This window comes from Cupressus sempervirens, chromosome 1 (assembly GCF_028749045.1).
Source record: "Cupressus sempervirens isolate cs-2001-9-10 chromosome 1, ASM2874904v1, whole genome shotgun sequence".
NCBI classification, from domain to species: Eukaryota; Viridiplantae; Streptophyta; class Pinopsida; order Cupressales; family Cupressaceae; genus Cupressus; species Cupressus sempervirens.
Window position 1 is genome coordinate 621,477,863 of NC_143118.1, and position 12,960 is coordinate 621,490,822.

The 12,960-nt window shown below is 41.4% G+C and overlaps 1 protein-coding gene across 5 annotated transcripts in view; it reads left to right on the forward strand.

Moving 5' to 3' along the window:
• The window catches only part of CCB4 (cofactor assembly of complex C), a 232,252-nt gene that overhangs the window by 47,629 nt on the left and 171,663 nt on the right, over positions 1 to 12,960 (forward strand). The gene's annotated exons all lie outside the window — the stretch shown is intronic.

Below are 12,960 nucleotides of genomic sequence, written 5' to 3' on the forward strand. Positions count from 1 at the left end.
AAAGAACATACAGTATGAACCCGAAAGGAGCAAAGATTCCACTGTACGACAGGGCAAGAAGAAAGTATTACGTCGAACCACAGATATAGTAGAAAGGTGCCAGCAGCAAGGAAGACACATCATACGGTCCGCATAGGAAACAAAGCGGAAGGGTTTAATAAAAGTTGCAGCAGTACGAAGTGGACGTGTTATTGACGGACATAAGGGGCAGTTGACGAAGTCCATGGTAGCGAGCTTCGGGAACAAACTGGGCGATATGGAGATGACATACAACAGGCATAGCAAGTATCAACTCGGATAGTGGATGTTGAAGTACGACGACCAGAATGAGATCAAACCAGGCAAGTTCAAAATTAAATGGGTCGGGCCGTACCAGATTCGGGAAGTGGGTGATAATAGAGCAATAAAACCATGGATACTAAATGGAAAGGAGGTGGCCAACGCAGTGAATAGGTGGAAGTTGAATGTCTACCATAAAAGAAGTAACGCACCTCCATGGATGAACAACTGAGACAAGAACGACTGTAAGTACTGTATATATGTAAATATTGTACAGAGTTATCTGCTAAAAAAAAAATAAAAAAAGAAAAAAAGGAAAAAAGAGAGAGAGGAGCACCGTACGGTCAAGTGACCATACGACATTGTGAAGAACAGTAGACACCATACGGTGGAAAGCTTGCATTACTGTACGGTATCATCTTATATCACCATTCGGCTTGGAATGAGAACATAAAGGCAAGTTGGAAGCATTCATCACCGTACGGACTGAGTAAGAGTCCAAATGGCCACCGTATGGTGTTCCTAGTCACTCACCGTACGATTTCTATATTCATATCACCGTACGACTTGGAATTGAAAAATGAATCCCTTACGGTTTCCAGTCTGTCAAACAAGTCATTTCTTCCTGAAGCACTGAAGGCATTCGTCACCGTACGGACATAGCTGGAGTACAAGTTGAACACCGTACGGCTTTGAGAGGTGTCCACATTGAGCCGTACAACTTCTTTCTGGACAACAGCATTCAACATTGAAAGTGGTAAGCCCGTACGACGTATTCAAGTTGTATCACTGTACAGTAGCACATGTTGGAAAATTGAAGAAAGAATTGAGGCACATCAGCCATACGGCAATGCAAAAGGACCAAAGCACAGTAGCTGTATATTGGCAGTGCAGAAGAATGATGACAGGAGGTTTTCTCAAAAAAAAGAAAAAGAAAAAAAAAAGACGACAAATTCAAGTTGTTCGGAATGAGTAGCAGCTGATGCCAAAGGGAAGGGGAAGCATTAGTGGTTGCTAGAAAGAGTGTAGAATCGGTAAAAAATCACAGAAATGGTGTGTTCCGTGCAGTTTTGTGTGGGTTTCGGAGTGCTAATTTGGTCTTGGCGGCACGACCCTGCCAGGGGCGTTGCCCCCTGGAGCCCCAGTCGTTGTGGATATTAGTTGTGAAGTGTGACTAGTTGAGAAGACTTGAAGCTGCTGCAGGCATGGATTGTCTGTGTACCAGAGGCACTAGGAGTAAGTGTTGGCCGAGAGGCTGTCTTGGCAGATGCGTAGAGAGCTCGAGAGGAGTCGATCATCCAGTTGAAGGCACTTCAGCGACACTTGGCTCAATGGACCCAGAGTTGGAAGTAGACTAAGCAGCACGGGTGGCTATCAAGGTCAGCTAAGGAGACAGTTTTTGTTGTCTAGTCGTCGGGAGACGACTTTTCTCTTTGGGGGGGATGATGTCGTCAGGAAATAATGTAACAGGATGTACCTGTCGGGGTAACGAGATATATGCGTCAGTGTATCAGGATGATCTGGACGGTGTATTAGGAGCTTCCTGACGGGGGGGGGGGGGGGGGGTATCGGGAGGTTCCCGATGGTGTATCAAGATGTTCCCGATGGGGTATCGGGAGGTTCTCGACAGTGTATCAGGATGTTCCCGACAAGGTATCGGGAGGTTCCCGACGGTGTATCAAGATGTTCTTGACGGAGTATTGGGAGGTTCGCGACGGTGTATAGGGAGGTTTCTGTCAGTGTATTGGGATGTGTGCCATTAGGCCGACATGTATCGAGATGTATCCAGAAGGTTCTATTATTGTAGTTGACATGTTGTATGTGGCTGACGGATACCTTCGAGAAGGTTCCTCAGACAGTATTTATATCTCCCTTCGGGATCATTGTAATCATCTTCATATCAGAACCTAATGTAATATCTTGGCATATGCGAATAATAAGAAGAGTTCTGCTGTTCGAGTTCGTGTTCATTATCTGTGTGCATTTCTTAATTAATCTATGCGGTAAACAATTATTAATATTATCGATGACTCAACAAGACTAATTCCTTAATAACAATTGCAGTAATTATCATAGCCCTCCTCAACTTAGTCGATCTGTTCCTTATTTATCATTTTCAACCCTTGTGGTTGTGTTACTCAATTTTAACTCATGTTTAAATTCAATTTTGAAAAATCAAATGAAGTAAAGCATACATGATTATCACTTTCAACTCATAGTCAAAATTGCAAAGAAAACACTTTTCATTCATATTGAAGAATAAATAATGTCCTTTTATTATTCATCATGATGATACAATTGATATATACAAATATGAAATGATAAAAGGATGCTGAAAGTGAAATTATCTCACACAATCGACCGTGAGGGTAATCCCTAAACTATTGATATATGTTCCTACTTTGCTAAAATAAATGACATGAAAGAAAAAAGAGAGGAAAAGGTCATGGGCACTAGTCATTGCTTGTAATGATTGGTTGAGTTGCATCCATTCGCTGCCTCGAACCGCGTCCCATCCATGTATCCAAACCTTGCATTCATAGAAAAGATTGTTAGATCCAATGGATCTAAGCAATGCTAAGTGTCTCACCTCGCCTCTTTCATATTCCTATCACGCCATTCATCTTCACAAAACAAAATTATATATCAGCAAAAAGGGAAAACAATCATGACACATGCTTTATTACTAACATGTTTGTTTACTATTCAACGTCCTATCTCTAACAAGTATGTGGATATAACCATAGGTTCCCACAAGGGTTATTGAGCCTAACATACCCATTAGAAACAAGACCTATGAAGCTGATCTGAACAAGTAGAATGATGTGTAAAAGGGACGCATTCATTTATGAAACATTTTGCTTCAAACAGAGATGCTTCAACAAATTCAATATCAGAAAATTAAACATCAAAAGGACGAGTGCTTTTGGCTTGAAACTTTTTGTTAAATCAATAATTGCAAAATGAGATGAGAATTGTACAGTCTCATTGCTAGGACCACTGCATAAAAGGAAAATGTGTAAATAGTGATCATGTTGCAGTCAAGAATCATAAATGAATTGTCAGGATCTCTGAATAGCATGTTATAAATAGCAAAGAGTAATAGGGGGCTGAAAGTAAAATCTAGATTTGGAAAAATAATCAAATATTCAAACAAGTGCAAGTGTGTGGAGTTTTTGAATTGAAAATGAATTGACACTTGCTACAGCTAAGTATATATCAGCAAAAGCTTCAAACAGACAGGTCTAATATCAAAAAATTAAGCTACAACAGGTCCAAGAATTCCAGTGAACCACAAATAGAATGAAGTAGATGAGAAATATCACATAATTCATAATTCATAATGAAGGAACAGGAATAGCAAAAGCCAAGTTATGCATATAAGTAACAACATAAGAAATGATAATTTTCAGATCAAAGAGCATGCTATGTAATGTCCCCGTCATAAAATAAATGTACTCATTTAATCTTTGTAATGGGCCGATTGATTTATTTTATCTCGAACCCATTTTTATTTAGTTTTCGTAGTTTGTGTTGCCATCGGCTAACTTTGTACACCCTCGGAAAACTTTTTCCCGATGGGTATTTAAGCGCGGCCTGTAGAAAGTTGGAGGCATGCTTTGGATCATATCTCTCTATACTGCAGATTCTTGTTGGAGTTCGGCATCATTCGCCATTTCGGAAGTGAAAGACCTTCCCTATTTGGCTTGCGTGGTTTCAGTGGGAATTAACCCTCACCCTATTCCGTTGGTGTTTGTCGCAATCTGTACTTGGCAATTTGAAGGCTTAAAGTATATATCAGCTCCTGTTGATGAATTTCTAGACTCTGCATATACATATTGTGTATGGTACCTTCTGCAATTTTAAGTAGCATCTTTCATTTGTCTTACACCCACTATCCGTACGGTCCCCTTGAAGTATCTCCGTTCATTACACTCCATATTCACCACCTCCAGCCCCCGTATGGACATAAATTGCTAGTACGACAAGTTTATGTAACCTGATGGCTCACTGTGACACCATACGGCATTTTGCCTTCTGTACGGCAATCTCTATCCACCGTATGGTCTTTTCTCACTGCCGTACATCCCTCTGTAACTCCATATGTCGTCAAGCTCATTCCCGTACGGATTTCCCACCGTACATCTGTGCCTCTTTCTACCGTACGGCCTCTTGTAGTTACCGTATGGCCATTAGTTCCACCGTACGGCTACCAATTCAGCTCCGTACAATCGTCTATTGCTTCCATACACCATTACTTGGTCTCCATACGCAAATTCCACAATCTCAGTATGTTGTTCTCCTGTGTATGCTGTACGACTTGTATTGTCAGGCAAATCTCTAGATCTGGGAGGAGCGTGGGAACACTATAGTGGTATCAGAGCCTTCGGTCTTGCCAGCTTGTGGACAATGAATGAGAGTTTATAGTCGGAAGAGGACACATTTCGTTGATCGAATGGCTGAGGAATAGGAACCAACCAGCGCCGAACTTGTGGCACTTCTGAGGGAACTTGTTCGAAATCAGGCACAGATCACGGATACGCAACGACTCATGGAGGAAACCCTCAAGAAGTTGGCAGAGAACAAAATATCTGGTGAACAAAATGGGCACAGCGCGGACTTAGTATCAGGTAAACCACACCCTCAGCCAGCATACTCTTGACCTTCCATGTCGACTTTCCCACCACAAACGAAAGCACACCACGGGGAGAGACTACCAACTTTCGAAGAGATAAGAGAGGATTGAAGAAATGCAAACCTTGAAGAAGATATTTCCTACAAAGATTACGTAGATCTGAGGATGAGATATTCGGGGGGGCGGAAACAGAGGAGGATATTTTAACGATGATCTCAGGAGAAAATTGAGTAAGGTGAATTTGTCTCCATTTGACAGATCGGGCTCCATTTCAGCATAGGCGTGGGTGATGAAAGCCAATACCTACTTCTAGTTGAATCCTATGCCTGAAGAAGAAGCTATCAAATTCACCACGTTGCACTTAGAGGATGTTGCACACGAATGGTGGCACCATGGCACTATCACACTAGGGCATGATCAAATAAAGACCTATGCGGAGTTTACGGAGAGATTAATAGAATGATTTGATGGAAAAGACCCCGAGCTCAATTTCAAAGATCTGGCGCAACTAAGGAAAATTGGATTGGTAGATCAATTCATTGCAAAATTTCAGAGACTTTCTGTGTTGGTCACAGACATCTCCGAAAGGAGGCATGTCGTGCTCTTTATGGATGGGTTGGCAGAACCACTGAAGGGTTGGGTGAAGGGATTCAATCTGTCAACCCTGTTGGAAGCGATCAGTAAGGCCCAAAGCATGGCATCGTCATTGGCATCATCTTCATCATCTCACAGTTGCTCACGTCCAAAACCACTGACGTTTTCGAGGGACAAAACTCCACCTAAGAAGCTGTCATTGGATAAAGCATCCCGACAAGAACTCCGAAGGAAGAAGTTGTGTTTCAATTGCAAGGGGCCTTGGGAGCCTGGCCAACGATGCCTCGGGAAGGGGAAGATCCATTACATCGAGGTAATGTCTGATGAAGAGGACGAATAGGAACAAGAGGAAATGCCAGTGGAAGATATCCAACCTAGCGGTGACACCCACATGGCCAGTTTAAACCAAATGGAGAGGATTGTTGCCTTGGTACAGTGTGGGGGATCCATTGCTTTGGCAGACAGTCTGAGGTGCATAGTTTTCCGTGTACGGAGTACCCTTCAAGGACAAAGGGTCATGGTAATGTTGGACAATGGAGCTACTTTGAACTTCATAAACTCATCCTTGGTAAAGCACAAAAGTCTCCCTATGGAAGCACATGTAGGCTTTTAGGTCAAGGTTTCCAGAGGGACTTTGCTGCCCTGCACACACCTTGCCCCTTAGTTGAGCATCACGATGGCAAATCACACGGTTTTGGAGGACTTTTTCATAGCGGATCTTGTCAACATGGAAGTCATTCTTGGCATATAGTGGATGGAGACGCTTGATGAGTACACTTAGAGTTTCAAGCGAATGGACTTCACTTTTGTGGTTGACGGAAAGAAAGTTGTCCTCTGAGGGATGGCAAATGAAGGTCCCAAGGAAGTTTCCGTGCATCGGATGGAGGCAGTCTTGCCGCACAATGATGTTGAGTGGGCTGCGCATTGTTTTATCTTGGTGGAACCTATGAAGGGCCACAGAACACCTACATAGGATGATGAGCTTAAGGATATTTTAAGTAGGCATGAAAAAGTTTTCATGGATATTCCTCTTGGCATACCATCGCATTGGGGATTTTAACACACAATAGAGTTGGAATCAGGGGCAAAACCTGTCATAACCACACTGTACCGCCACCCCAAGAAGTACAAGGATGAGATCGAACGAACAATTCAAGAATTGCTTGAGAAGGGATGAATCCGACCCAGTTCTAGCCCGTTCGTGTTATCTGTGGTGTTGGTCAAAAAGGATGGAACAATGTGCATGTGTGTGGACTATCGCACTCTGAACAAAAGGACAATAAAGAACAGGTACCCCATCCCGAGGATAGATGAGTTGCTAGATGAACTACATGGTGCCGTCTATTTTTCAAAAATAGATCTCTGTTCTAGATACCATCAGATCCGAATAAGGGAAGAAGATGTGGAGAAAACGGCCTTCCACTGCCACTACGGACACTATGAGTTCCTGGTCATGCTGTTCGGTCTGACCAACACACTTGCCACATTTCAGTCATGCATGAACCGCATCTTCGATAGACAGTTGCGTAAGTATCTATTGGTATTCTTTGATGATCTTACTTATAGCAGGACATGGGAGGAGCACCTGAAGCATTTGAACGAGGTTTTGAGTATCATGGAGGATTAGTCCCTGTTCGCCAAATAGTCCAAATGTGAGTTTGGGATGATAGAGATATTGTACTTGGGGCATGTCGTTAGTCAATATGGGGTTCAAGTGCATCAGGAGAAGATTTAGGCTATTTTCGACTGGCCTCCCCTAAAATCACTCACGGATTTGCGAGGGTTCTTCAGATTATGCAGTTACTACAGAAGATTTGTCAAAGGTTTTTCTTAGCTCAGTGTGCCTTTAACAGATCTGATGAATAAAGGGGCTTTCCAATGGAACGAAGAAGCACAACTCACATTTGATAAGCTAAAAGAGGCCATGAGCACTTGCCCAACTCTGGCACTGCCTGACTTCACCTGACCATTCGTTTTGGAATGCGACGCGTCTCGGGAAGGCATTGGAATGGTTTTGATGTAGGATAGACACCCCATCGCCTATGAGAGCCAGAAGCTTACACCAGCAGAGTGCCTGTATTCTATTTATGATAAATAAATGTTGGCCATCATACATGCACTGACCAAGTTCCGACAGTATTTGGTTGTTGCCAAGTTTGTTGTCCGTACGAATCACAACAGCCTGAGATATTTCTTGGAGTAGCGGGACTTGAACGAACGACAACAAAAGTGGGTAAGAAAAATTCAGTCTTTTGATTTCAACATTGAATATGTAAAAGGGAAGAACAATGTTGTTGCAGATGCCTTGTCCAAAAAACCCACCATCTACTCACTAGACCGGATCTCAGCTGACTGGAAGGTGCAACTGTTGGTAGAATATTCCAAGAATACATTTGCCTGTGAGATAATGGATGGCCACGTCCATGATGATCGCTACAAAGTGGTGGACGATATCATCTACTATAAAGACATAATATACCTTGTACTAGAATCCAAATCGAAGCAAAAGATCCTAAAGGAAGTGCACGACGACTCCCCTCTGGCTGGACATCCCGGCTTCCTTAAAACCTACCGAAGTGTTCGGGAGAGATTTTCATGGAAGGGACTGAAAGGGGATGTGTTGCAGCATGTGAGAGAATGTACTTTTTGCGAACAGAACAAATTCGAACACACTTTCCCTGCCGGATTGTTACAGCCTCTGCCGATTCCCGAACATAAGTGGGAAAGTATATCAATGGACTTCATAACAGGTCTTTCCGAGGGGAACGGAAAGAACTACATCTTTGTGGTGGTTGACAGACTGACAAAGTATGCTCACTTTTTCGCCATTCCCTCGGACCTCTAGGCTGCACAAGTTGCCGAGTTGTTTTTCCGGGAAGTCTTTCGCCTACACGGGTTACCCCAAAACATCGTCAATGATCTGTATGGTCGATTTGTCAGTATCTTCTGGATAGAACTATTTCGGATGGCAGGGACTGAATTATCACCGAGCACGAGCTACCACCCGTAGACGGATGGCCAAACTGAAATTGTGAACAAATGGCTTGAAGGCTACCTGCGGAACTACGTCTCGGCACAACAATGCGTGTGGGTGAAATGGATCCATCTCGGGGAGTACTGCTACAATACCTCGTATCACATGTTGATCAGGATGGCACCGTTCAAAGCTCTGTACGGGCATGAACCACTCTCCTTCATCAATACAGTTCTGGGCGACAGCCGCACTCCAAGGGCGAAGGATTGGCTTCAGGAGGGACAGGAAATTCTGAGAAGCTTGAAAGAAAACCTGCAGCAAGCACAAAACCGATAGAAGGTGTACGTCGGCAGACATCGGATAGAGAGGAGTTTTGAAGTGGGGGATTTGGTTTATCTCCGGCTTCAGCCATACTGACAATCCTCATTAAAGGGAACAGGGAAGGAAAAACTGAAGCCATGGTTTTTATGGTCCCTACCGCGTGATCCGTCGCATTGGTGAGGTAGCATACAAACTGGAGCTTCTGGAGGGTAGTCACATTCACAATGTCTTCCATGTTTCCTGTCTGAAGAAGGCTATTGGGCAAAACATCACCGTCACTACCAATCTTCACTCAATGAGGAAGGAAAACTCATTTTGGAACATGCTGAGATTCTCGAAGTGTGTGAAAAGGTCCTGCGGAACTGAACCATTAGGGAATACTTGGTACGTTGGCAACATCTACCGCTGGACAACGCAATGTGGGAAGGCGAACACATCCTCTAGCACCCGGCACTGCACTTGCTTGAGGACAAGAAAATTTTGGGACGGGAGGACTGTAATGTCCCCGTCATAAAATAAATGTACTCATTTAATCTTTGTAACGGGCCGATTGATTTATTTTATCTCGGACCCATTTTTATTTAGTTTTCTTAGTTTGTGTTGCCGTCGGCTAACTTTGTACACCGTCGGAAAACTTTTTCCTGATGGGGCATTTAAGCGCAGCCTGTAGAAAGTTGTAGGCATGCTTTGGATTATATCTCTCTATACTGTGGATTCCTATTGGAGTTCAGCATCATTCGCCATTTTGGAAGTGAAAGACCTTCGCTATTTGGCTTGCGCGGTTTGGGTGGGAATCAACCCTCACCCTATTCTGTTGGTTTTCGTTGCAATTTGTACTTGGCAATTTGAAGGCTTAAATTATATATCAGCTCTTGTTGATGAATTTCTGGACTCTGCGTATACATATTGTGTATGATACCTTCTGCAATTTTAAGTGGCATCTTTCATTTGTCTTACACCCACTATTCGTACGGTCCCCTTGAAGTATCTCCGTTCATTACACTCCATATTCACCACCTCCACTCTCTGTACGGACATAAATTGCTAGTACGACAAGTTTATGTAACCTGATAGCTCACTGTGACATCGTATGACATTTTGCCTTCTGTACGACAATCTCTATCCATCGTACAGTCTTTTCTCACAGCCGTACGTCCCTCTGTAACTCTGTATGCTGTCAAGCTCATTCCTGTACGAATTTCCCACCATACATCTGTGCCTCTTTCTACCATACGACCTCCATCAGTTCCACCGTACGGCTACCAATTCAGCTTCGTACAGCCGTCTACTGCTTTCTTACACCACTACCTGGTCTCCATACGCAAATTCCACAATCTTAGTATTCTGTTCTCCTGTGTATGCTATACAACTTGTATTGTCAGGCAAATCTCTAGGTCTGGGAGGAGCGTGGGAACACTACATGCTATGTGCCTCAACAAGATTCAGATCAATTCTAGTAGAAAATTCCAAAAAAGGTTTGGACTAATAGGTTATTCTGCTGGAGCTGAACTATATTTCTTATCTATGAGTATGCTGAAAATGGTGTCTTAAGTGAATGCTTACATGATCCATTAAGAGAAGGCCATAAGCCAAAATGACAAAACAATTGAGAGATTATGTCTCTACTAAGAAATTCAATGTAAGCAAAAGAATAGAAGATATTCATATTTTCCTATAAATATCTCATGTTGTTCAAAGATGCTGACAGCAGTAGTTCCAGAAAATCCTCAAAATAATGATATCTAGATGCAACAAACAGAATCACAATTTGCTCATCAAAACCCTAGATGAAGCAAACAGAAAATGGCTTACCCAGTTTAAGCAGAGAAGATGACCACAATAGAAGCAAAATAGGTATGCGAGTTACCAACAGAAAAGATAATCTCCATGATCAACCAACAGCTAAGAAAGGAGCCACGACAAGCAAGGAAACCTTGGAACAGCCATGGAAAATAACTAAAACCCCGATTAGAAAATGATGGTTTAAGGGCCACGGCTATCAGAGGAGTACATATTAAAAATGCAACAATGATAGCCATGGAAAATAACTTAAACCTAGAAAAGAAAAAATGATGAAGTAAGATGTTGATCAAGGAGAAATGTATCAATATACCAAATAGTGAGTCATGTTTTTTGCAGAGGAAGAGAAATGCTCCAAGTTTCAAAGCCATGATACAATGATAGCTTACCCAATTCAATCAGTTGAAACAACTACAGAAGCAACTATCCAAAAGTGGCATTAAGATAGGAGACAAAACTTCATGTTGGCTGGAAAGATAACCTTAGTTATGGAGTTGGAAATGAAAGCATAGCCATGTTTTTTTTTGCTCGCTAGAATGGCCTTTGACAAACCTAGATGGTATGCAAATAAGAAGAGACTCTAATGGCTTTAGGAGTAACATAAAATCAAGCCGTATTTTCTCCAAACAAAGAAATCTCTAGGGACGGCAATAAAAAGGAGTAGGAAAGAAATGCCATGAAGTACAGATAGCAGGACTCATGGCGGATGAGTTTTCAGAAATAATGATGTCCAGAACAAAAAATCCTTTGCGTTCCATTCTTCTCAAGCTTTCTAGAAAGTGCAAGTAACAAATGTGAAGATGCTTTTGTTTTAGGGTTGTCTTCATAATACTTGGAGTATAAGCAGCCACGTTGCCTTCTCCTGGGCAAGTGGTTTTCTTCTTTTATTTTTGCGTTATGATATTTCATCGGCAATATATGTCTTAGCGGATCACATGGCTATGAAACTTGGGAAGTTTTAATGTATATTGTCATAACTAAGCTCTGCATCATCATTGTAATTAATATTACTTATATTGATAATTTATAAGTCAATTAAGTAAGTATTAAATTTTCAAAATGCAAACTCAATGCTAATATTTTGAACTAAGAATTGTAAGATCTTATGACTCATTCTTAGTGACACATGGAGGTTGTTTTTAAAAGCTAGTTTGATTAAGTCTTAATGAAGAGGGAGTGGGTTGTATTTTGCCAAGTGGTGAGATTGACTTGGAGTCAAACTTGGAGTCAAAGAGTATTCCTAGGAGGCAGTTGATGGTCGAATTTGACTTTACCAAGCTAGTTTAGGGGTCTTTATGATCAGTTGGAGCACTTTATGGATAGTTTAGCATGAGTCATAGGTTTCTTGATGACTTAGTGGAGTTTATGAAGCAGTTAGTCATTAGTTTTAATGGTTTTGACTCCTTATTTGGAGGCTTTTTTCATGGATTTGACCCCAAGAGGTTTGTACTTAGTCTTTTGGACTTCTTTTGATTTGGTAGTTCTAATTTTGTAGAAAAAGCATTTTGTGGCATTCCTTTATCCCTAAATGTTTATTATGATATTCTTTGATAATTCATTTTGGATTTGAAATACAATTGAATCATTTTGTGGCAGTTTCTTTCTTGAAAAGGGTTGGTCTTCTTTCTTTCTGTTACTTTATGTGAATTCCTGATTGATGAAATAGGCAAGAGAATCTAATGATTCCTTAATATTTTGTCTCATCTTCCACCTAGTTGCAGGGTGTACCTTGTTTATAGGTTATAGTTTGTGTCTTCATTTTTTAGATATGATAATACCTTTCTTTTCCTTCTCTCAACATCTGGACCTTACTCTGAAATATTAATGCAGACCCATATAGGATTGGATTGTTTTGTCTACAAGGGAAATCTTACCAATAATTATAAGTTGTGTACTCAATATTCACAAGTTTTGGTGTATCATCTACTAGTTTAGGTGTTTATTTCTGTATTTCTTCCCCTTTTCCACTCAAGCTTATTTTGTTTCAGTACTCAGAACTTAGGTGGTTATCATAAGGAGCCAGCCTATAGCCTGGAGATTCACTCAATTCAATAGGAAAATCCTACCACCTATGAGTGATTCAATGTTACCTAAAATTTCCAATTCATTTCAGTGAGTTTGGCAGGGTGCAAATTTTAGGACTTAATAGGTTGTAGATGCTGTTTCGTTGATGATTTAGTGTCACTGTTATAAGGATGAGTGTTGTGGATGTGATTCCTGACATACTAATATCGCGTTGACATACCTTTCCAATATGGTCATTGTTTATCTTCACTAGATAGTTTGTGTATTGGTCAAGAGAGTTTGGGGTCAATTTATTTATTCATTTTGATATCTTAATTTTATATCATTGAAA